The 25,903-nt window shown below is 37.6% G+C and overlaps 1 protein-coding gene across 6 annotated transcripts in view; it reads left to right on the top strand.

The window, feature by feature from the left end:
* mical3a (microtubule associated monooxygenase, calponin and LIM domain containing 3a) overlaps positions 1 to 25,903 on the top strand; it is a 148,573-nt gene that overhangs the window by 29,567 nt on the left and 93,103 nt on the right. For 5 of the 6 annotated variants that reach the window (XM_030136913.1, XM_030136915.1, XM_030136916.1 and 2 more), the window contains exon 2: positions 14,181 to 14,495. The gene's annotated coding sequence lies outside the window, so the exon portion shown is untranslated. Of the gene's footprint in view, positions 1 to 14,180; positions 14,496 to 20,080; positions 20,257 to 25,903 lie in introns of those variants that run through there. The other variant, XM_030136914.1, reaches the window with a different exon arrangement.

The following is a 25,903-nucleotide window of genomic DNA, read 5'->3' as shown; positions in this document are numbered from 1 at the left end:
CACTGTCGATGCTGTTCTGAACCACAGAAATGACAGATTTATCGCAAAATCAAAAGCTGAGATTAAGGTGACATTCAGAACAAAACATCCTGCACAAGTTATGGCTTTTGGTGTTGTGGCTTCCGATGGAAAGAAAATGCCTATAAAATTCTACAAAGCTGATGAAAAAATCAATGTTAATACTTACTACAAGACTCTGAGATACCAGGTATTGTCATGGCTTAAAGCAAACTACCCAGATGGAAATTATGTATGGACACAGGATGGTGCTCCAGCACACACAACTAGAAAAATACAAGATTTCTGCAAATCCAACTAGCCCAGATCTAAACCCTCTGGATTATGCTATTTGGGGCATTTTAGAACATGCTACCAATAGAACATCACACAGCAATGTCGACTTTCTTAAAGATGCTGTTAAAAAAGAATGGGAGAAGTTGTCACCCGAATATTTGAGGAACACTTGCACAAGTTTCAGGAAGCATTTGAAGGCAGTTATTGAGAAAGGAGGACACATAGAATAAAAACATTTTCTATTATGTCCATTTTCTTGTGGCAAATAAATTCTCATGACTTTCAATAAACTAATTGGTCATACACTGTCTTTCAATCCCTGCCTCAAAATATTGTAAATTTTGCTTCCCCACCCTGTATAATGGCATGATGTAGGTTCTGAACAGAGAACACTTCACTGAATCGGAGCACATAGAAAACTTCCTAATCAACATGTTAGCTTGAGAATAAATCTTACAGCGCTGTCAATGGATGTCTTTGTCGTCCATCCGGTCACTGGATATGACATGACCGAGGTACTTAATTTCCTCACAAACATCAAGAGGACTGTCAGCCAAATAAAAGGTTGGAAAAGTTGATTTTCTGTCCCCCTGCACTTCTAACTATCATTATTTGGCTTTTCTTAGGGTTATACTTGATGTCATAGTCTAGAACACAGGTGTCAAACATGCGGCCCGGGGGCCAAATCCGGCCCGCCAAAGGGTTCAATCCGGCCCCTGGAATGAATTTGTGAAATGTAAAAATTACGCTGAAGATATTAACAATCAAGGATGTTAAAATCATTTTAGGTTATTTCAGTCTAAAGTGGATCAGACTAGTCAAATACTATCATAATAACCTATAAATAATGAAAACGGTAAATTTGTCTCTTTGTTTTAGTGTAAAAAAAGTAAAATTACATAAAAATGTCTACATTTACAGACTAGCCTTTTACAAAAAATTTGAATATCTGAAATATCTTAAGAGAAATATGAGGAATTTTAATAATATTCTCCCTGTTATTTAATGTTTTGTGTATTTGTAGATCCACTGTAATCTCTACGTTATGATTCGCGTGTGTAAATGATAAACTAAGGTGTAATATTGTTAACATTGCATTTATTTTATTCAAGAATTTTCAGGTTGTTCATATTTGTTCAGGTTATGTTGAAGTACAATTCGTAGATGTAAACATTTTCATTACGGAATTAACTTTTTTCACTCAAAAGTTCTTATCCTATTATTTCTATTATTTGACTGGTCCAGCCCACTTTATATCACATCAGGCTGTATGTGGCCCCTGAACTAAAATGAGTTTGACACCCCTGGTCTAGAAGGTCCTAAACTTTGCAACATGAACTCAGAACCTTCCTGCTTTGAAGCGACAGTGCTAACCACTGTGCTACCATTCATGACGAACTATATGCCATTGTTTGGGATTTTAATGAGCTTTGTATGTAATGTCAGTTGAAAGTCTCCCATACTGTGGGTATTGGGTTGGCGATCTGCTGACTGTAAAGGCCGTAGCATATGATTCACAGTGTTTTCATATACATGTCCTGGAGGCATGGAGATGGAGACATCATTCTGGAAGACATCCCTTCCATCAGGTTGTTTCCTCTGTGTGTCAGAGACGGTTATACCTGCAGAAAAATCAAGTCTTTTTTGTGCGTGAAACTGTTACATGTATGCATGTCCTTTTGGCTACAGTCTGAGAGAGACATGTTCTGTCCTTGAGCTGTGTTTTTTGTGCGCAGACTCTCTATGGACGCTACTGAATGTGAAAATCATGGTCATTTTGTATCATGATACAGAACTAACCAAAACCACAAGCTCAGCCTGTTATGGAATACACTCTTCAACATCTGGACATGTGAGGTAGAATTAACCCATAAAGACCCAGTGCTATTTCTGTAGCAGTTCCCAAATGATTTTTTCCTCTATTATTGACTTTTCTTAAGCTATTTATGATTATTTATTCTAATATTATGTTCAGTATTTGGCATTCTTGAGTGAGAATCAGGTATTTTCTTATATTTAATTCACCAATCATACAGATGTGCATTAAAGCTCAAATTAAAGTTCAGGGTTATTATACCAAAAACATAGAAAATGGAGGAAAAAGTGACTTTTTCAGTAAAATATATCATTAACTGAACATAAACAAGTGTCATTTATCAATCTCCATGGATTTTATTGGTGAATCAATGTTGCAGGAGACGGCGGTGTTTCCACATTCAATACGAAGCTTCTGAACGTCTAAATGGGTCATATCTGATGACCATGAAAAGATGACAAACTGCATTTTACACCAATTATTTACATATATTGAGAGGATTAATACGGTAGTTCCTAACCTTTTTTGGCTGGTGACCTCATTTTAACATCACAAATTTCTGGTGACCCCAGACGTTCAAAACTGAGACATTGTTGTGCTAAAATCATGTAATAGTTTGCTGTACTATGTTGCAAATAAATGTTCATTTTAGATGACATTTAGGCTATATGATGTATATTATTATGGACGGAGGTAGAAAAGCCAGGTGTAGATTACTGCACAAAGTGAGAATTTTATTTTCCTTGGTCAGGATATGTACAGTCAGTCCAGCTTGGATTTACAAGGCTGACAATAAATACTGAACAAACAAGAACTCAAACTCTGAGCACGCAGTCACATGATAAGATCAATCAAAATATGCCCTCTCAGATATTATATCCTGCATTTTATTTGAACTTGATTTTTATTAGGAAAAGTGTGTGGTGTTTTAATCATAATGAAATATATATTGAATCATTAAAAATATTTTATCAGTATTTTTTTTTTAATTTTTTTTAAATCAATTACTAGAAATTTCAGGTGACCCCATTAGAATTCCAGGACACCAAGGTTGAAAAACATTGGATTAACGGATCAACAGTTATTTAACTTTTTATATGTATAAATGATTTTGGTTGCCAGTGGATATTTGGGTCTTTATGGGTTAAAAGGCAAAGTGTGGACTGAAAAACAAAGTGATTGAACAATGTTGTCTGGATTTGCCTTTTTTGAATTCGAACTCAAGGTCAAGTTGAGGTTTAGCTTTGTTCGGCTTTGATACAAAAAGCATCTCTATATTGTTTTGCGATAAACTCCCATTTGTGAAATCCTCCCTCAGACCACCACAGGCCTTTCTATGTGGGTTTCTGCACAGTGTATGCGTCATGACTGGCACTGAGCTTTGAGGTCGTTGTGTAAACTGCGGCTGAGCTCTGCACTGTCTCTGGCTGTAATGAAAAAGCTTTACTTGGGACTGTGTTTACTGACTGCTGATTACATTTACTGCCTGCTGGTGGGGAAATAGTCGGATCAGACGAATACGGCAGCTTCGTGGCGGGAGGAAGGGCTGGGAAAAGGGGGCAAAAGCAAGACTGAGTCATAGAGGGCACCTTGGCAGAGCAGGCAGAGCACAACACAATTAAAATTCTGGTCTGTTAACAAACACACACTGTTTGGAATCAGTATGATAAGGAGGCAATTTAACTACATGGCCTTTACAGAGCTTGGCAGGTAAGACTGAAGGCTCTTTAATAAAGTAATGAAGAGGGAAAGGAAAAATCTAAAACTAGCATTCTTTTTTTTTTTTTTTATTCAATAATTTGATGTATTTGGACTCTATTTGTCCTATTTCTGCCTTGTGCAACTCTGTGGAAACATTAGGAAATAATGAAGGGCAGAATATGTCTAATTTCTAAATATAATATAATAAAAACATTCCCTGAAGCAAAGCATGCAAGCTAGAATTCAATCTGTTGGTATTACATAACTGGACCTGTGATGTGTCTAAAACAGATCCATTATCATAAATAATGGAGTGTGGAAATGAGGATAACACGCAGCTTATACTTCATTTAAACCTGCATGTTTCTCGGTAACTCCTTATTACATTTTTCACCTTCAAACGCATTTCTTTTGTTTATTTAAGTAAAGCACAGCCTACGGAGCCCAAGTGAACCATCAAGTAAATATTAATGGCTGGATATAACGTTGGAGTATACAATAATTCATCTTATTAAGTCACCTAATGCCATGGATTTAGATGCAATTACACATTTCCATGCTCTGTTGTGACTACCATGTTTTTTTGACCCTGCCTGCATATTAACTTCAGCACAGCAGGCTTAATGGTCGATCCTATTACATAAAGATTAAGTTATATCAAAGTAAGTAGTAAGCCAGTAAAAGGGATATGGCATGTTAGAATTTAACATACTTTACCAGGTGTATAAACCTAAGGACAAGAGCTATCTGCTTATTACCTCCACCAAGGGGGTTATGTTTTTGGATTTGGATGAAAATTTCTGCTGGAAATGTTGATACTGGCACAAGGAACAAATGATTAAATTTTGGTGGTGATCAGGGGGAGGGGGGGCACTGATCTGCCTTGGCAGAGGTCTGCGCTCTCCGAGTGCTTTTCTAGTTTCTTAACTGTTTTTACACATGATTGGAAAAATATAACCACATTGAATTCAACACCTGAGGCCCTGCAGAAACAGAACACATATTCAGAGATATATGCAGTAATATCCTCCTGAGATCCAGCAATGCATTTTTGTCCTTTGTAGGGGACAAAAATTTCACAGTTGGACTACAAAATGCTGTCCATTGCAAAGGATATTCTATTAAAATAAATAAATAAATAGATAAATAAACTAGAGGCAGATCAGTCACCCCCCCAATCACCACCAAAATTTTATTATTTCTTCCTTGTGCCAGTATCAACATTTCCTGAAAATTTAATCCAAATCCGTCCTCAACTTTTTGAGCTATCTTGCTAGCAGACAAACAAACAAACAAAAAATCCATCCCCCCGATCACCACCAAAATTTTATCATTTCTTCCTTGTGCCAATATCAACATTTCCTGAAAATTTCATCAAAATCCTTTAATAACTTTCTGAGCTATCTTGCTAACAGACAGACAAACAAACAAAAAATCCCCCACACACAACCACCACCAAAAAAAATATCATCTGGTCCTTGTGCCAGTATCAACATTTCCTGAAAATTTAATCAACCCCCCCTCACCCCAATCTCCACTAAAATTTTATCACTTGTTCCTTGTGCCAGTATTAACATTTCCTGAGAATTTCATCAAAATCTGTCCATAACTTTTTGAGTTATCTTGCTAACAGACAGACAAACAGACATACCCCAATGAAAACATAACCACCTTGGTGGAGATAATAAATACAAATAATTTTTAAAATATATCTGAAAAAACTGTTGCATAATGCAGTTTCCAATCAAGACAATTTTTTTATGTAAAAAAAGCTAAAACTGTCACTTTCCTGGGTCGTAGGAGGATGTAAACATCAACCTGAATTAGACATGGTTTCAGTGCACACATTACTTTTAAGGTCTGTCTGTAGATCCTATATTGCATTTCCTCCAGCCGGTGCTGTCCTCCCACCTGAAATGTGACAGTTTGTAATATCATAACAAACACGACTCTCAATTCTCTTATTGGCCCAGACAGGAGGAAAATGTTGTTGCCATGGAAACTTGATCATGTTTAAAGTCGTGTTTGTGCAATCTCAAGGGTAAGTGCAGTGATCTGAGGCAAACTGCCAGCCAGGGATCAGATACTTAAGGTGAGTCCGTGTAGGTCTGTAGTTGAGAAAACTGGCTTAGACGAAGACACACACTTACACAACGACAGCAAAAACGACAAAAGCTCTCACGAGGAGCATCTTTGTGTTGCTTCAATTGATTTTTCATTGATTGATTAAAACACAAAGTGAGATGCTCTTTAGCATGTTAGACTCTTAAGCGGAGTTAAACTGCTGCTTAGCATGCAGAACGTCGCCTGAGACTCAAGGAGAGAGCTCTAGAAATCCACTCAAGGCTGCCTTACCTTTACAGTCTTCACACTGACACAGAGAGTCAGAAATTCGATTAGTGAATAAGTCTCTGCACATCCTGTTTGTCTTCCAGTTTAACCATGTCTCAGCTCTATTCTCCTACTGACAGAGTAGGTTTTTTCAAAAAATGTTCCACAGAGAAGATTAATATGAACAAATCAAGAACATATTGAGATTTTTTTCCTATCAAGTCATTAGAGTTGTTTTCCTATGCACACCGATAGCACTTACCATGCAATATTTGTCTTTTTCAAGTGTCATTTGGGACAAAAATAACACAAGTGAATGCAACATCCCAGTGAAGCTTCCTCTATACACAGACATAGGCCCAATCCCAATTCATCTCTTGCGCCCCCCGCCCCCCTTCACTTACCCTCTATTTTGTACGTTCACGTGTGGGGGTAGGGGTGTCCTGATTCTCGATGAGTCGGAGGGGAAGGGCTAATTGGGAGGACTGAGATTTTCCAGGACCACACTACAAACTGAGGGGTATGAGAAATTTCCTATAATTCTGTTCGAATCTTCGGCAAGATGGAGGTAAACACAGCTAAAAATGCAGCAGTGTGATGAAAGAAACACACAAATGTTCGTATTTTCTTCATAAATAACGGAATCATTTGATTGTCCATTGAAAGGTAGGGTAGGAGATCCTGGAAAAAGTGTTGGAGCAAGCTACATTTTGAAAATATACAATTGAAAACTCCAAACCCCTTTCTTTAGACTTCCCCCTGAAGCCACGCCTCCAGAGTACCGGAACGCGCAATGCTTGTTCCAGAGGGTTTTCAAGGGCTGCACAGCATTAGTTTGCCTGCGACAGTGACAAAAAAGCTTGCCGGTGAACTTTATAATCTAATATAGCACAAAATGGCTAGCCAAGCTCTGGCTCTGGCTTCGTTTCCATTAAAGAGTTGTACTTGCAGAGGGAGGTGGGGAGGCGGGACAAATGACAGTTGAGTTTGATAGACATATCACCATTCAATCATTTTGATGGGTTGGTTAAAATGATTGGATGGTGTTTTTTCTGTCCTGTCCGTTCCACAGGTGACTAAATTGTTTTATTTTTGTGTTAGAGTATTTAATTAATTGGTTGTAATCAGGGTGTGAAGGAGATTTTGAGCAATATAGTATAAAATGATCCGGGAAAACATCTCCTACCCTACCTTTAAAGTCATTTCAATGTAATATAGACCACATTTCTGTGGTTTGCGGTTGATGACGGCAAAAAGATGCCCATAGCCCATGCAACAGAGACGGTTACAACTGCTAACGGCACAAACAAAGTTGTCACATCTGTTTACAGCAGCATCGATGACTGCTGATGACGTAACAGGTCTCGAAGGGTTGTCCCATTTCATAGGGGAATATTTCAACCCCTACCCCTTTCAACTCCATTTCAAGAGGTAGTGCCAAGTGCAAGGACGAAGGGGGAGGGCCAAGGGGTGAATTGGGATTAGGCCATAGATCTTACTGCTATATTCTAGGGACGCAAACTGTTGTAGTTTGACATTATTGTGTGTGTTATTGTTAAATTGTCCACTCAAAATGTACTGCAATAATTTAATGCTTTGGACTGATTTTGTTTTTATTATTATTAAGCAGTTTTGTCTGACACCATCATCACACAAAGTTTTTCCAGTATTTTGGTTTGTGGCTCGATAACGGCACATTCCCATAAACCTCAGCTTACTTTGTTTTTGATGCTTACATCCCATCCTGCTTTACAGTCCAAATATAGTCGACACACAAAGAAACTGACTACAATATATGGAATAATTACACATTAACAACTGTATTTGTGGGAACAAAGCATCAATCATATATATTATAGGTATAAACGGGAAAACAATGAACTATAATCAAATAAAAGATTGAATTATTATTTTAAGCATGCATGTTAGGACACTACTAAACAAAAGTATACCGTTTTTATTTTATTATTGGTAGCTAGGATAGGATACAGCAACCCCTGCAACTCTCTTGAGGAGTAAATGTTTGGAAAATTTGTTAACTTAACCTTTATTGTATTTTTACTTGTATTTATCCACTATGTATCCACTGCATATAAGCTGTACTCTTCTACTCCACTTGCGAAACTTTCACGTCCAATCAAATATAGATATCCACAAACAGGTTACCTTTAAGCACCTGGAGTCATAATATACACAGCCATACTTAGACCTGGAGCATCTATGTTGCTATAGTTCAGGAAGGGGGTCAGGGTCGAGAGGTCATAGCAGTAACATTTGACCCTTTCGGCTTCAAGCACAGCATGGTTTTATAGCCGAACACGGTTGCAGTTCACGGATGCACAGTAAACGTCCGGCAGTGTGAGAAATGAGTCCAGTGTGGCCACACCCAGACCACTGCTGCTGTTTCTGTCTTCACACAGTCCTGGTCTGAGGTCTTCTAAACACATACAGTTAAAATTAGACTGGCTTGGACTGACCACAGACACAGCATGACCTCCAGAATCCTGACCTCACTGTCTACCCTCCTACTCCTCCGTCTCCTTTAACCCGGTGTGTTTTCACTCCTACCTATAGGTCACGATTGCTGATTTTTTTTCTCTCGGACCCCTACCACCATGCTCACACATACAAACACCTTTATTTTTCTCCATTTCTCCCTCTTACCCATCATGCTCAGGGGCACTGGACTGGAACTGATTTACGTAGTGTTTTTACAGGGTTAGTCCTCATGGTTCTGGAGGAAATTAAATGTTCAAGTTGCAGTCCTGGACGGGTTCATGTTACCTAAAATAGTGATGGGATTCTGGGAAGACCTTTTTCAATATCTCTGGTTTGGTCTAAGAGAGTTTTTATTGTGTTATCTGTGGGTTTAAATAATTACCATCCATATAGAGGCTGCACACTCATCCTGCTTCTAATTCAGACATCAGACATCACTTGGCGTGTGTTCAGTTTGGTGAGCGTTGGCTCTTTATGTGTTTCAGTGCAAGATGGTTACCTTGCATCATCCTCTGATTCTGTTTCACTGACTTGGCACAAATTACTGTAGCTGTCCCGTTAGATCAATGCTGGCTCTAGATGAGGTACTGTGTCATCATGTATACAAAAGGTATTGCAGTGATATGTCCTTGCTTATTGCTTGCCAGGGGGCAAGTGTACTGGTCAGTTCCTCTGCCTGTCCGTCTGTTTTTCTGTATGTGCTCTAGCGGTCACGTTTCAAGAATTATTGATATCAAACCATGACCGAATGATTGTCCATATTCTCTAGTCGACCTGATTAGCTTTTGCCAATAGTAGGCCAAAGTACAGCTGAGGTATAGGCCAAAGTTCAAAAATAGATTTTTTTTACGATAACTTCCATCAAAATCATCGTATCGACTTGAAACCAAAGCCAAAGTGTGCATTTTTCCATTCTACATCTGATGATATGCTTGATGATATCATAAGGGTCACACGCTCATTAGCACCTGGGGATAAATATTAGGGGGTCAGTAAACTCAGTTTTCTGACTGTGTGGCTGTAATATCACCAATATTCATCCAGTCATACCAAAATTTAACATGCAACATCTCTGTGCAAGTCCCTTCTCAAATGCCAAATTTCAACTGTAGGTCACGTGACTTCCGGTTGTTATGGTAACGTATGTAAAATTTGTTTGTCGTTAATAACTTTCGTTCTGTTCATCATAGCAATTTCAAACTGATGCCAAATGATTGGAAATTCAGTCCTCTGTCAATTACCTACCTCATTTGTCACATGCATATATAAAGAGCTCAGGCGGTAGAGTGGGTCATCCAATAACCGAAGGGTTGGCGGTTTGAATCCCACTCTGTCCTAGTCAGTCCTTTCCTCCAGTGCCACTCACACTGGTGTATGAATGTTTGGTGGTGGTGATTGGAGGGGCCATAGGCGCAAATTGGCAACCATGCCTCTGTCAGTCTGCCCCAGTGCAGCTGTGGCTACAAATGTAGTTTACCACCACCAGAGGGCGAATGTGAGAGCGAAGTAATAATGGGTCAATAATGTAAAATGCTTTGGGTGTCTAGAAAAGTGCTATATAAATCCAATCTATTATTATTATTGAGTTATTGGCATCTAAAGTGACCAGGGCTCAAGCACCTAACTTGCATATTCAGAAAACAGCTTCTATCTTGAAAACTGAGATGGATATCAGCCAACTTTGAATTGTCAACTTACATGAAGTCGGACATGACCTTTCATTCGGTACCAATTTTGTTGATCTTCAGTGTCCTTGAAAGGTCAAACTTAAGGTCATGATTTTCAAAAACCCAATTTTTTACCGTTACTCCCTCAATTTTGCAGAAAAATTACTAGTATCAGATTATACTTGTTTTATGTTTACTTCAGATTCTTTGACTTTTAGATATCCAAGTGTTGTTCACTTATTGATGTAGCCTATTGCTGTATAAAATGAATCCTTTAATTTCCTGGATGCCAATGTGCACTGGCATCCAGTATCCAGTTTGTAAAGACAGTGTTTCATATACAATTCACATTACATATACAGAATAAAATCAGAAATAGAAAGACTGTTACAAAGCATCTGTTTTAGCAATTGTAGCTACGAACTACACACTTAGACCTATATAAGCAGAATTAGCAGTAGTCAGATTTTTCATTAAAACCACAATTATGAAACGATCATTGGTAAAATGTAAAAATGTAAAAAAAAAAAATTCTAAATTATTTCACAAAAAATCAAAAGTGGTTAATTTAGGTGGGCGGCACTGATCACTGTCATCACAGCAAGAGGGTGGTTTCCAGTGCTGACGTTAGCCTTTGTATGTGGAGTTAGCATGTTCTCCCCCCTCCCACCATCCAAAGACATGCACTAATAGGTTAAACGGTCAATCTAAATTGCCCTTAGGTGTGAATGTGTGAGTGAATGGTTGTTTGTCTGTATATGCCAGCCCTGCGATGAACTGGCGACACATCCAGAAGATTAAGAGGTTCAGAGAATGGAAGGATGGATGGTTAATTTAGATTCTTGGGTTTATTTTTTCGCTGCTGCATATTGAATAACCATTCTGACAAACCCCTAGTGAGATAGCTGGCTTATGGCATCATCTTATGAATGCATATTTCCCATCTCCTCTTTTATATTTATAGAAAGAAAGTATCAGATTTGCTGGGGGGTTTTATTGTTCTCAGTAAAACCTGAAAATTGGTCACAAAGTTATTTTGTTTTAATGTTTTGTTGATTATAACTTGATCAAGAAAAGGAGCTAGATTGGTTTTATGGGTTTCTAAACAATACAAACGATATGTTTTCCCAAAGCTGGAAAAGCATGTGTTTGTGTTAGTAAAGTTTGTGATCTCCTAGGATGTCAGACATCAAGATCCTGAGGCAGCAAAATGGAATTCAGCCATCCTCAGAACGATAGATTACACCTGTGTTCTTGGACCATGATATGTCAAAATGTCTTTTTTTGACATCATCTGTAGTTTTCTCTACTTCAGAAATCCTGCCCCATTATATTGTCTCATTGTCTCCACATCTGTTTAGGTGTATCATTCAGTTTTTTGGCTGTAAAATAGGTGGTGTCGCTGCAGTGTTCCTCCTGCTCTTTGCCTCTTCTCCACTGCAGCCTGAAGCTCACTGGCCCATAACAGACTCCTGATGGCAGGCCATGAACATGATGAGATCACCTATTATTATCACTGCGCTCATCATCATCATCATCATCTTCGTCATCTCATGGTCACAAGAGATGACAGAGAACAGGGGTTGTACTGTATACTGTGCAGAGGAAAAGTGCTTAAATAAACTTCAGGCTCAGGCTCTATGTCTGGAATTTATTACATGTCCTTTGGTGTTGTGTTAGTCGTGTATGAGAGCTTGGTTTGACCTGCTTCATCCAATCTGTCATAACTCAGACCTCCTGGCTCATATATATACATCTGCTGTACCCATAAAGACCCGAACATCCACCGTCGACCAAAAGCATCTACTGACTCATTTGGACATTCAGAGGCTCCATAGTCACCGGACAAACACCGGCATCTTCTACAACACTGATTCACCAGTAAAACCTTTGGAGTTTGATCAATGACAGTGGATGGAGACACTGGGTTTATGTTCAGTTAATGATATATTTTACTGAAAGTGACCTTTTTTTCATTTTTTTCTGATTTGATACAATAACCTTTGACTTTTCTCTGAACTTTTATTAACATATACATGATAGGTCAATTAAACATAGGAAAATAGATGATTTTCTCTGGAAAAATGCTAAATTCAGAGGATAATATTATACTAAATGGCAAAAGGTTAAATACAGAGAAAAATTCATTTGGAAACTGCCACAAAAGTCACACTGGATCCTAACGGGTTAAACATGTTATATGTACTGGACTTGTGAACACTATATGGTCTATATGTTAAGGTCTTTCTGAAAGAAATCATAAAAATAATCAGTATCTGTTGCAAAAGGAATAATTTATTGTAATTTTAATAAATACACATTGGCCACATAGTAAAATTAATAAGAAAACAAAAGAAATTCTTAACCTACAACACAGAGGAAATTTGCAAGATTTAAGGAACAAATGAAGCAGAAAGTTGCGGCCACGTAAAGTCTAGGATAATTGAAGTTTTCTAGACAAACCATTTTTAAAATGGTGAATAACACATTTATGGAGCTGGCTGTGGCCGACAGAAACACCAGGCTGTGGAGACATCAGCGCATGTTTTATTAATAAAGTTCACTGCCCAGTTATAGCAGTAGATGAAAAAAAGACTGCATAATACATGGCCCTCGTCGTCTGTGGAGTACGATGCTTGAACTACATTTCTGATCATTTCTGACACAGACTCTGCTACTGATAGGATAATAAGGAAGTCAATGTCATTTTATTCTGAGGAAATATAAATGGTTTAAATACTAGCAGACTTGAATTTTGCATAGGTCGTAAGAGGCAGCAACTTACTTCTACATCCTAAAATAATAGGTTAGTTGTGTAAATGCTTGTCTAGCAGAATATGCACATACAAACATTTATCCACATTTGCACTTTAAAAATGTACCAAAAATGAAAAATAAAAATTGTATGACTCTCGGGACTTCGCCTGCTCTCTATTACTAAAACTCCTTTTTAATGTGAAATGCTGACAAGATAATTCAGAGTTGTGCAATACCTCGCAAAGACTACACATGAGATCAGAGAATAATGTCTCCCGGAACGAGCACATTTTTCATCTCTAGCAGAGCTGGACCGATACCAAGATCTTACACAACAGTTTGGACAACTAGCCTTGACCACAATTATTCATGTCATCACTGGGAATAAGCATGAAATTGACAGAGGACTATATTTTCCCTCAAAAAACAGAAGCTCTGTTTTTTATTGCCCTGATGAACAGACAATAGAATGAGTCTCGTAAAATGTATAACAGACCATTTTTGTTATGCGTTATGTCACATGCACATGCCCATGGTGTGCTGTTGGTATTTTTAGTATTTTACTGTTCTCTCTGTGTCAGTGCAACCTTGTGCTTCAGGAAATAGAAATAAGTAATTTACTTACTGTGACAGGAGCAATAATAACATTGTGAATGTATGAATATTTCACTGGCCTTTTTATGGGGTACGCAATGTTACTGAGATGAACAGTGCTTAGCTGCATTTATGGATCTGTCTGATTTCTGCAGGGTTATAAATAGCTCCTGCCGCCCCTGTAGGAGACATAGAAGTGTAGTGGTTCAAAAGGTCAAGCTGCTACATATGGATGTTCTCATATGTCTTGTAACAGTCGTGTTGTTACTGTGCATTCTAGCCTTTGGCAGTTTAAAGCGCTGGAGCTCATTTTAGTGGATGGCTCACAGCAGCAGCTCACAGATGAGCCCCAGTTTGAGCCAAAACACCTCAGATCAGTAACCCAGAAGTCCTCTAAGTCAGTCAGCATGCCACAAAGTCAGTCAATGAGACTCATCCTTGACTATTTAACAGCTCCACTTCTGTCACCCATCTTAACCCCACCTTAAAATGACGCCCATTGTGTCTGTGTGTGTTTGCAGGCAGCTGAAGTGAGGATCCCTCCCATTTGTGAACCAGTGGGCATGTGACATCACCCACCCACCCAACCATCCCTCCCTCCCCACTTCAGTGCGTCTGACCAATCAGAGCCCAGGGAGATCCAGTCACGTGAGAATCCCCCTGGTCTTGGTTACCATGACAACGAGCACTGGTCCAGGCAGCATCTTGCTGTGGTGAGAAGGAGGAGGGGGGAGAAGACAGGAGGAGAGACAGAAAGAGAGAGGAAAGGGAGGAAGAAAAATAGAAAGAGAATAAATCCCAGCCAGAGGACTTCCTTGGATCTTCAGTACAGTACAGTGAGTACCTTTCCTTTATTACCCTCTCTCACCAGGTTCATCATGGACAAATGAATGAACATTTAATGAATCCCATTGTCATTTGAGTTTGATAATGTGATATGGCAGATGTGTCTTTGAAGACTTTAGGGATGACATCATGTGTAATTCCTTTGTTATGTTGAGAATGTGTGCAGCCTGCCTCACCTTAGGTAGACAGTCCTTTGTCTGTGTGCTTGATTCAACATCCATTGATCCTCAATGAATGGCTCATGCCAAATCTCAGAGGCGTGGTGGGAACCAAGGTGTTCAGTACAATTAGAGGAGGTTTCATAATGTGGCAAAACTCTCTCTGATGCTTTGTGGAGCAGCAGCTGCGAACCATTCTGCTCATCAGTCATTTCCTCCTCCACTTCTCCACCTCCAAGTCTGTCTGTCTTTTTCTTTATCTCCCGTTTTTTGCATATTCTGATTCTGATGACATCCGATGTCCCTGTGAGGTTTATTTAATTAGCAAATCTGTGCAATTCCAACTAGGGCAGCCTCTTCATATGAAAAACATTCTTGTGCTTGTGGAGACGGTAAGCCTTCCAGAGTACAAGTCCTCAACAAAACCATGCATTTTTTCTATTGATCTTTTGATTTGATGCAAAAATTGTATCAGGTTTTACTTAAAAGAATAAGCAGAAAGCAATATAAATTTGTCATGATAAGCATTTAAAGGAAGTCATTAAGAACTATGTTAACATTTGTTCAACTGTTATTTCCCACAAGGGCGAGAAAGAGGCACCGTCTGTGTGCTTAGCAACACTTGTTCTCGAGAGATAATATTTCACCGCTACCACTATTTGAGCTATCCATTGATAAACTGGATGGGCCAGTACTGTACACACCATTATTGTCCCAAAGTTCATTGTAGTTTTTATTCATGAATATAATATGTGTTGTTGAATGAATGAAAAATCATTGTAGTAAACTTCCACATGGCTGTATGCAAGTATGAGGAATTCTAAATGCACTGTGTCTTTATGTGCTCTGAAGAAGTCACATGCAGTAAGTCTAGCAGTCCAGATACAGGAGGGGATAGGATAGTGTCTGCTGAAGTGATGCTTCAGAGGCAGAGACCAATTTTGTTGTGTGCACAGAGCTGATAATAGCAGAGAGAGGTTCCTCTTCACAGCTTGTGACTGTTAACTTGCAAGAGCTCAACATACAGATAAACACTTATATTTTGAGATTGTCCTTTTCACCAGGCTATGGTTATGTTTTGGTAATGCTAGATCTTTTCCTTTAACCCATAAAGACCCAAGCTTCTACTGCTGACCAAAACCATCTACTGATCTAAAATGTCTAATACCTGTTGATCTACTGATCTTATCAATACATGTAAATAATTGGTGTAAAATGCAGTTTGTCATCTTTTCATGGTCATCAAATATGACCCTTTTGGATGTTCAGAGGCTCTGTAGTGAACGTGGAAACGCTGTCATCTTTGACATTGATTCGCCAGTAAAACCCATGGAGTTTGATAAATGACAGTAGATGAACACACTTGGTTTATGTTCAGTTAATTATATCTTTGCTTAAAAGTTTTTCTTCAGTTTTCTCCGTTTTGATATATTACCATTGAATTTACTCAAGAGCATCTACATGATTTGTGAATTAAATATAGGAAAATACATGGTTTACATTGAAAAAATGCAAAATACAGAGGATAATATTATAATAAATGGTGATAAATCACCTAAGAAAGGTTAACTAGAGAGAAAAATTCATTTGGGAACTGCCACAAAAGTACCACTGGGTCTTTATGGGTTAAATATGGCTTAATCTTCAGAGGTTTCAACATGTTTTTTGTAGCAGCAATTCAGTAAAGAAATTAAAAACAGAACAAAGCAGTATCAGTGATGCATATTTTTGACTGTGGGAAACATCCAAAGGCTTAGGTCTATACAGTTTCCCATGTGATGCCTTGCCATTTGAAAGTATTTGTTTGAAAGTTATAATTTTCCCAAGTTGTAATCTTGGTGGTTCTCCACTAAGGCAAACTTCAGCCCCTCTAAAACCACTGCACAATCTGAGTCTGTGCTTTGTTAGAAAACAAACAAATGGGCTTTGGAATTCACTGAGAGTTATATTTTTCAAGATCCCATACATTGAAAAAGACAACTGCAGACAGACGGGCAGACAGCAGAAAAGTTCAGACTGAGCAGTTACATTTGTTTCATCCAGCCAAATAGAAGAGGAGCTGTATCTGGTTTTAGGTTCCTCTGCAATGGACCACAAACACTCTTCCTACTGATAATAGTTAAATAACTCAGTCACTATGTAAACTCAGGGGCACCTAAACCTAAAATATAGCTTACGTGCAACTGGTTATTTTCCTTTCCTTTTGTGTTTCTTTTAGTGTTACTTTACAAAATCTACTTCAGAGCATATGTGGTTGACAAGTCTTGTATTTGATTGTATATTGTAACTATCAACACACAATATCCTTGAATAAGTCACAGTAAATAGCAGTTCAGCCTACAATATATTCTCCTGACACCAAGAAAAGTGTTGCAATTCCTGCTTTTTTTTTTTTTTTTTTTGCATTAAATAATTGTCTTGGGTGAAAACAGCACAATTCATTGTTTCATTTTTTCCAGCAACATTTTTTTTAAGGAATGTCCTTTCCATTAGGCAATCGCATAGCATGCATGTACAGTAGGGCTGCCTGACGAGAAAGAAGTGTTGCGTTCAATAAGTTAAAATGGCTGCATGTCAACAAAAACCCCTCAGACTAAAACTTAACCTGGTGCTACTTTTGTGTCAGCTTCTGGATGATTTTTTTCTCTGTATTTAACCTTTATTAAGTGATTTATATCCATTTATTATCATATTATTATCAGTATTTTGCATTTTTCAGTGAAAATCAGGTAATTACCTCCGCCAGGAAGTATCGTGATCACTTTGCTTTGTGTGTTTGCGTGTGTGTGTGTGTGTTTGTTTGTTTGTTTGTTTGTTTGTTAGCAAGATAACTCAAAAATTTATGGACGGATTTTCATGAAATTTTCAGGAAATGTTGATACTGGCACAAGGAAGAAATGATTACATTTTGGTGGTGATGGGGGGGGGGGGGGATTTGTCTTGGTGGAGGTCTGTGCTCTCCGAGTGCTTTTCTTGTTTCCTCCAATTTCAATTTCCTCTTAATTGACTGATCATGTAGATGTTCATAAAAGCTCAGAGTGAAGTTGAGGGTTATTATGTCAAAAACAGAGAAAACAGACAAAAAGGGATTTTTTTCAGCAAATATGTCATTAACTGAACATAAAACAAGTGTCTCCACTCACTGTCTTTTGTCAAACTACCTTGGTTTTGCAGTTGATGACAGTATTTCCATGTTTGCTACAGAGCCTCTAAATTTCCAAATGGGTCATATCTGATGATAATGAATCATCAATTATTTACATGCATGGAAAAAAAATATTGGACCACTCTTGTTTTCTTCAATTTCTTGTTCATTTTAATGCCTGGTACAACTAATGGTACATTTGTTTGGACATATATAATGACAACTACAAAAATAGCTCATAAGAGTTTAATTTAAGAGCTGATCTCTATCCATTTTCCATGTTTTCTTGATAATAACCAAAATCACTTAAGTTCTTACTTCAATAGCTATGGCATTGTACAGCCAAAAACAGTGCTTTTAGGCATTCCATGTTTTCTTTTCTCTGTTTTAGTCACATGATACACACAGGAGTTTGTGGTTGATTGCATAACCGTTGTTTTTGATGACTTTTGATGATCTAATAATTTTTTTCTGTGACTGTACATGTATTGACAGGACCCAAAAGCAAAAGAAATTAATTTTAAAACACTAAATGATATTTATCCTTGCATTGACTTTATGAGACAAAGATTTAATATTGAGAAAAATAACTGTGTTTTTTGTGAATTTGAAATGGAATCTTTAGAACATTTATTTTTTGACTGCTCATACACCAGGACATTTTAGACAGCATTTCAAGAATGGACATCTGAGAAGGACACTCAATCGCCAAAACTGGAATACAAAGACATTAAATTTGGAGTTATAATGGAAAACAGAAAAAGAGAAATTATGTGTAACACTTTGGTTATTATGGCCAAACAATTTATACATAAATATAGATTTGTGAAGACCCCCCCACTGTTCTTAATTTACAAGAATGAAATAACAAACTTCAAAAAGACACTGAGATATGTGAAAAACCAAACGAGCCTTGATTGTTTATGAAAATTTGAATGTACTGATTCCTGATTAGACCTCTGACTTTATTTTGATATTTATTTTATTTTATTATGTTCTTTACTAATATTGTTCACTTAAGTTTGATATTGTTGCTCAGTCTGGAAAAAATAAGTAGGGATGTCCGATAATATCAGCCCACCGATATTATCGGCCCGATATTGGCATAAAAATGTAATATTGGTGAATATCGTTATCGGTTTTTTTTTGCCTATCATTAAAACCGATAAAATAATGCCTTGATTTCGCTGGCATTTACTGACGTGTAAATGAAGCATTGTTTGTAGCTGAGAGAAATGTGCAGTTTTCAAAAATGTACGGTAGAGTTGCCACACTGTAATAGACTCATGGAGGGAGGGAGAGAAAATAAATAAATATGGCATTTTTTCCACAACTTAAGTTGAAGTATGTATTCTTTGCACAGACAGTGGGTACATTTTGAAAGCCTTGTTGCATTTGAGAATGCATCCAAAGGGGCATCACAATAAAATTAGGCATGATGTGTTAATTCCATGACAGGAGATATGTGATGTTACCTAAAATTAGTTTAATATCCCACATATATCAGCAGCGGTATCAGTAGATATCGGAATCGGAAATTAAGCGTTTGACAATATCAGCATATCGGTTTTTGGCAAAAAAGCCAATATCGGACATCCCTAAAAATAAGTCTTTTTCTATGAAATTGATTGAATGTACAACCAGATTTTGTTTAATAACGCAGAAAAACAAAACAAAACAAAACATGTATTGACAGGATCAGCAGCTTTCAAACATTTGATGATTTTGGTCACCTGTAGTTGGGTCTTTGAGGGTTAAACTCTAGTAGCCTATCTGCATACATTTTTCTTGAGCCTTTAAAATATGATTGGTATGGCAGCACTCCAGGTTTTACCCTTGTAGACGTTGTTTTGTTTCTTAAACTCATGTCCTCCACAAGGGACAACAATGCATTGCTGGTTTTCAACAGGACATAACCTATCCCGCCTGTTCCAGTTGTATAAACCAGTCCTGAACGTCTCAGCAGACAGCATGTGAAGGCACCAGGACTGCTGCGTCACGTTGGAAGAGACCAATCGGATTAAACTGAGCTAAAACACGTAGGCTCACTCTATTGAGCAGCGGGGGTGCTTGACTCTCCAATGGTCAATAAATCCAAGTATGTGTTAACATAACACTATTTATTCACAGTGACAGTTAACGATATATTTATTTCAGAAGTAATATCAGTGTATTTAGCGAGTTTTAAACGCATCGGTTACATTTTGTTATTTTTAGCCGTGCTTGCTAACCCCTCCTTGTCCACATTTTGGTTTGGACCGATCCCTCTCTGTCAGTTTCAAGTTGCGCCTTCTCCTCCGCTGTCTGGCTCTGGTCACCAACAAGTATCACTCAGTAAATAATAGACCAGTCAATAACGTGGATTTTACGGGGAAATGTGGACTTACAAATAACCATGGAGTCATTTCCGACGTATATGGACGCGTCATAAACACGCAGGTTTCAAAGGTAAGACGGGCCATTCCTTCCGAATCCCGATCGCTTGACAAACACGGTGCATGTTTTTTTTTTTTTTTTTTTTTTTTTTTCCCTCCTCACCGCTTACCCCTGAAATCCGTGGACTGCACCTACCTCTCTGTAGGTCTGAAAATGTCACGCATTAACGATTTTTAATAGAGCAACTAACGACTTTAATTGCACGCGCCTGTAGTGAACGTGACATATTTATTTGCACATTGCACGCGCTGTGTCGTAATGGTGCATCTGTGGTCCTGTGTCTTTCTGCACATTGCCAGGGTATGGGATAGCCTGTGGAATGTGCAGGATGGTGGCAAGATTCACTTCACCTCTGATAGATACAAGGGGGGGCATGCTCAAAATCCTCCCATGTGTTGATGTTTTCCTGAGTGATTCCCATAGACAGATATATGAGGTGCAATTGGAGCATTGGCTGTGCACAATCTGCACACATTCCTTGACATCCGAGCCTGTGTGAACTTTGACATGTTTTTGCTTTAAGTAGTAACACAGTCACGACTAACCTTACCCGCAATGTAAATCTCAGGCCAGTGTGTCTGTTGTTATGAAAGTATTTAGTCTTTGTCTTGAGGTTTGGTTTCCTTCCTATACATTACTCCTTTTAGGTCAACTTTTTCCCTACATAAATAGGCGTTGCTTGTGTTGAATGTAATAGGTCTAATGTAAAAAGTATAAAACAGTTCCCTACTGAAGTCTAAGTGACCTTATAATGTTGGTTTTTAGTGCCCTTTTGTCTTTCTATTTAATGCAGGGGTGTAAAACTCATTTTAGTACAGGCCAAATTTGATCTGAAATTGGCCAGACCAGTGAAATAATAACATAATGATATAGAAATTATTAATAATATGGCTAAAATTTGCTTAGAGGCGTTATTTATATCTTTGTGCATAAGAAATCAATGTAAGTGAATCCCCAAAGGAACTTTGTGTTGGTAAATACAAGTTATGCAAATTTACAGGATTTCAGTTCTGTTGCAAGATGTTGATGGTCATATGAACTATGTTTTCAGGTCAAAAATGTCCAATTTCATCACAATTAATGCTATATTTTCATGTCACAAATGGCCAAGTTATATTAGAACTGAATTTACCTGAAAAACAAATATTCTATTATTTTAGATTCCCCAATTTTCCTTACAAGATTATATACTACATATCACATGTTTTATTTTTACAGGTTGCAATATGGAGTATGGTGCTGATCCATCCTGCATATGTTATGCGAATACATACATTAAGAATGTCACATGTCACTTTTTAAATCAACAGTTTTCTAATAATGAGCATTTTTATAAAGAAATAACAATTCTATATTGTTATTTACTCTTTAGTATGATGATAAACTATACAATAAATAATTATGATACTAGTTTTTGCACAGGGATCATTTGTGGAAACAGTGACATGGCTGCCGAGCATCAGTATGATGGGATCCGTAACAACCATGCCACATTTTGTGTTTTTGTTAAGCTGTTATTGTTTTAGATCCACAATACTAGCATTTATGAGTAAGAGGATAATCAGCAATAGTAAGTATGTAAGTTTATACCAAATAAAGTACTGGTACTGACCAGATCATCATGGGTAATGTCACGTCCGTCCACTGTCACGTCCATCCACCAGCAAAAGTTTTCACATACACATGCTATTCAAAATCCAATATTTCTGAAAATATAGCTTCCACTGTCAAATAATATCAGTAGTCTGTGCACAAATGTATTAGCATTATTTCAACACAGTTCTATGCATTTCTTACAACTTTTTTTTTTTGACGAAAATGGCCACTCATTTGACCCCTTAAGTAAATTTTAGCCGAATATAGAAATAATGTCAACTCCAAACTTTCCTATATGTTTTAGAGTGAAAAAAGTAAAATTATGTGATGACAATATTTCCATCTACTGACTATCCTTTAAAACAATGTAAATAACATGAACAAACTGAAATTTCTTAAGAAAATTTAGTGTAAATTTAACAATATTATGTAATAATAATAATATATATTAACATAATAATATAGAAATAATGTCAACTCCAAACTTTCCTGTATGTTTTAGAGTGAAAATTGTAAAATTATGTGATGAAAATGTTACATCTACCAACTATCCTTTAAAACAATGTGAATAACATAAACAAACTGAAATTTCTTAAGAAAATTAAGTGCGATATTAACTATATTATGTCTCAGTTTATCATATACGCATGTAAATTACAACTTACAGATCACAGTGGATCAACAAATACACAAAAGATTTAATAACAGGCAGAATATTGGTAAACTTGCACTTCAGAGTAAGACATTTCAAAATGTTCATATTTGTTCAGGTTAGTCGCATTTTTGTGAAATGATTGTTTCAGCGTCAATGCAGTAAAATGACATGAACATGTTTACATTTACATAGAGAAAAATTCAGAGTTGTGAGTATTCATAGGTCATTATAGCATAGAATAGATCTTTATTGTCACAGTCACAGGAACAATGTAAACCAGTTTAGCAGCTCAAATTAATTTAGCAGCAAAACACTTAGTGCAAAGGGACTGTATAAGAAAAATATTCCACAGAGTATTAAGACAATTATTATGATAGTATTTTACTGATCTGATCCACTTAAGATGAAATTAGTCTGTATGTGGAACCTGAACTAAAATGATTAATATCTTCAGTGTAATTTTTCAGTTTCACAAATTCATAACAGGGGCCAGACTGGACCCTTTGGAGGGTTGGATTTGGCCCCCGGGCTGCATGTTTGAGCCCTTTGATTTAATGGCTTCTTTTCTGTCTGATTCAACCACATGTTTAAGACATGATAGTAGGATACCAGTGATCACGTTGCAGCTTAAAGTTTGAGGGTGAACTGTTTTGATCAGGACACAGTCATGCACAAATTCCCAATAGTGCAAACTGACAGTTAACATATACCCAGAGGTGTTTCATGTCAGTATTTAGGTGTTAGATTAGAAACGACAAGTGGATGTCGTCATTCATTGGGCAATTTAGCTTGACTCAGTATTCAGTCAATCAGTCAAAAGTTTATTTATACAGCATTTTACAGCAACACAAAGAAGACCAAAGTGCTTTACATCTAAAAACATGATCAAAATTATAAGATAACAACAGTTTAATCAAATACTATAAAAGTGCATAAAACAGTAAAACATGACACACAGTGATAGAAAAGACCACAGAATGTCTCAGTGCTAAGGGTTAAAAGCCAGTTTGAAGCGCTGAGTCTTTAACCTGGATGTAAACAGGGACAGGTCAGTGAGGACGCACAGGTCAGAAGGCAGCGAGTTCAGTTCTGGGATGGCAGCAGCAAAGGAACGATCACCCCACTGTTTATACCAGGACCTGGGGACATCCCCGTGATTCAGTGTGGAGTACAGGGTGTCCCAAAAAAACTGGCATCATTTGAGATGTCCATATTGGAGAGACTACATGAACAGGAGAAATGATACTTAATAGGATTTATTTTGGACATAAAATGTTTTGTTCTACAAATTTCAAATTAAAAATTCTGGGGGATGGTAATTTTATAATGTTCCAAAGTAGGGCTGCACAATATTGGAAAAAACTGACTTTGCATTTTTTAAACCCTGTGATATATATTGCAATATGAAAAAATACTGAGGAGTATATACCAACTGTGTGGTACCGACGTAAATGGTCGAACAAATTAGTTGTGTTACCTCTCATTGAGGCAACAGGTGCAAGGTACTGTCGACACAGAACACGTGTTTCAAAATCAACCTTCTTGTAGCTGAAATAATTCCAGATAACAGATGTTGCTTTTCTTTTTGGCACCAAGTCTTCCTTTATGATGATTTTCTCTTGTTTGTTGCTCATTTTTCAATGTTGTTACCAGTGACTCACTCCAAACTGATTTAGAACGATTGTGATTTGTGGATTACTGTGTGCAGTGTGTCACATACCCTTGAAATTAGATGAGAACACGCTGAATTAATTTGCCTCCTACATTGCAGGACCTGCGATGTGAGTATTGAGCACATTTACATCGTGATGACGATGCTCAAATGACGTATTGTGCAGCTCTATTCCAAAGTTATTACAAATGTTCAATGTGTGTGCCGCTTGTGACGCCGCACACATCAAGTCGGTAGTGGAGTTCCTTTCCGACACAAACAGCCTTCCTCTTGAAACTTCTTATGCCACGTCCAAATCTGCTTTCCTGTTGGCGCTTGTTTATGAAATTTTCTAACAAATTCATGGTGTGCATTCACATTTGACTGAGTTTGGGTGTGCTTCAATACACAGAACACCTTTTCTGTTGCAGTAAGCGGCATATCTAATCCTGAAAACAGAACAAAAAAAAATGATTACAATTTTTTGAGCAAAAAGAGCAAACGCATTTTAAACAAATTATTAGACGTTGAAATGATGTAAAAAATTTTAGAACACCCTGTACTTCAGTCAAAATTTGCATGGATTTGAAAAAAACTGCACAAGAAAACCTCTTAGCTTGTATATTCTTAAAAACGCTAAAAATGTGTTTACTGTACCTCCAAAGTAGTAAGTTTTGATTTAACAGGACCAACATGAGCCAATGACCTCATTTCTAAGTGCAGAAGTCACACACAGATGAAGTCAAGCTAGAAAATAGATCTCAGGATTTTATTATTTCATATCAGATCATATTGAAGAGGTTTTCGTCTTCTTTCATCAGTGAGAAATCTTCTCTTGACCCTTCCTTACTGATGCATTCTTTTGTCTGATACCTCTGTTTGTGTTGACCAGCTACACGTTGACCACAGAAACCATAACAATAACATCACTCCAGCTGACCCAGATTGATCCATCCATCAACACAAAGAGACAGGAGTCAGTCTGCTGCCAAATGGAGCAGTAATGTCCTGACCTGACAGGCTTTTCTCCAGGACAAAGGCTCTCATCCTGTCTCTGCGGAGTGATTAGTATTTGTATTATTGATCAGTGATATTGACCTTTGTTGTCTATTTGCATTTTGTCCAACTCCTTGACAGACTTTGGACACTCTCTCTGAGATCACAGGGCATTTCTGAGTAGCTAGATTTTTTAATTGGGATGTGCTACTTCTGTCAGGTTCTGTGTTATCGCAACTCGCAGGTTCCCTCTCAAGAGATCAGAATATAGAGCGGAGACGGAGGTGGATGTTTGCTCAGCGGCTGACTCAGCGCAAGAAATAGAGAAGGTTGCAGGATGACTTTGAGAGAAGAAGACTGGTTAGACGAGTATAAGTATTTTCTGCTGTGTAGCATCTTTCACAGAATGGGTTATTTGAATGTTGATTCATTCCTCCTGATAAGCAGATGTTTGGTTTTGGTCAGACTTGCCAGAAATCCGGACTTGAGAATCATAACACTTTTCATGTCTCACATCTCCAGTGGGCAGATGTGAGATAATCACAGCACAGTGTCACAGATTGAGGTAATGTTAGGAAGAAAACTGTCACACTCTTTACACTGAGACTACGTTCAGACTGCAGGCAAATGTGGCACAAATTGGATTTTTTTTGCCCATATGTGACCTGTATTTGATCTGTTAAAGACAGTTTAAACAGCTCAAATCCAACCCATGCCACTTTCATATGTGGTTCCAAATCCGATATTTATCTGATATTTTG

This window comes from Sphaeramia orbicularis, chromosome 6, assembly GCF_902148855.1.
Source record: "Sphaeramia orbicularis chromosome 6, fSphaOr1.1, whole genome shotgun sequence".
Lineage (NCBI taxonomy): Eukaryota > Metazoa > Chordata > Actinopteri > Kurtiformes > Apogonidae > Sphaeramia > Sphaeramia orbicularis.
The sequence above is the reverse complement of the archived record's forward strand: the minus strand, read 5'-3'. Positions and strand labels throughout refer to the sequence as shown.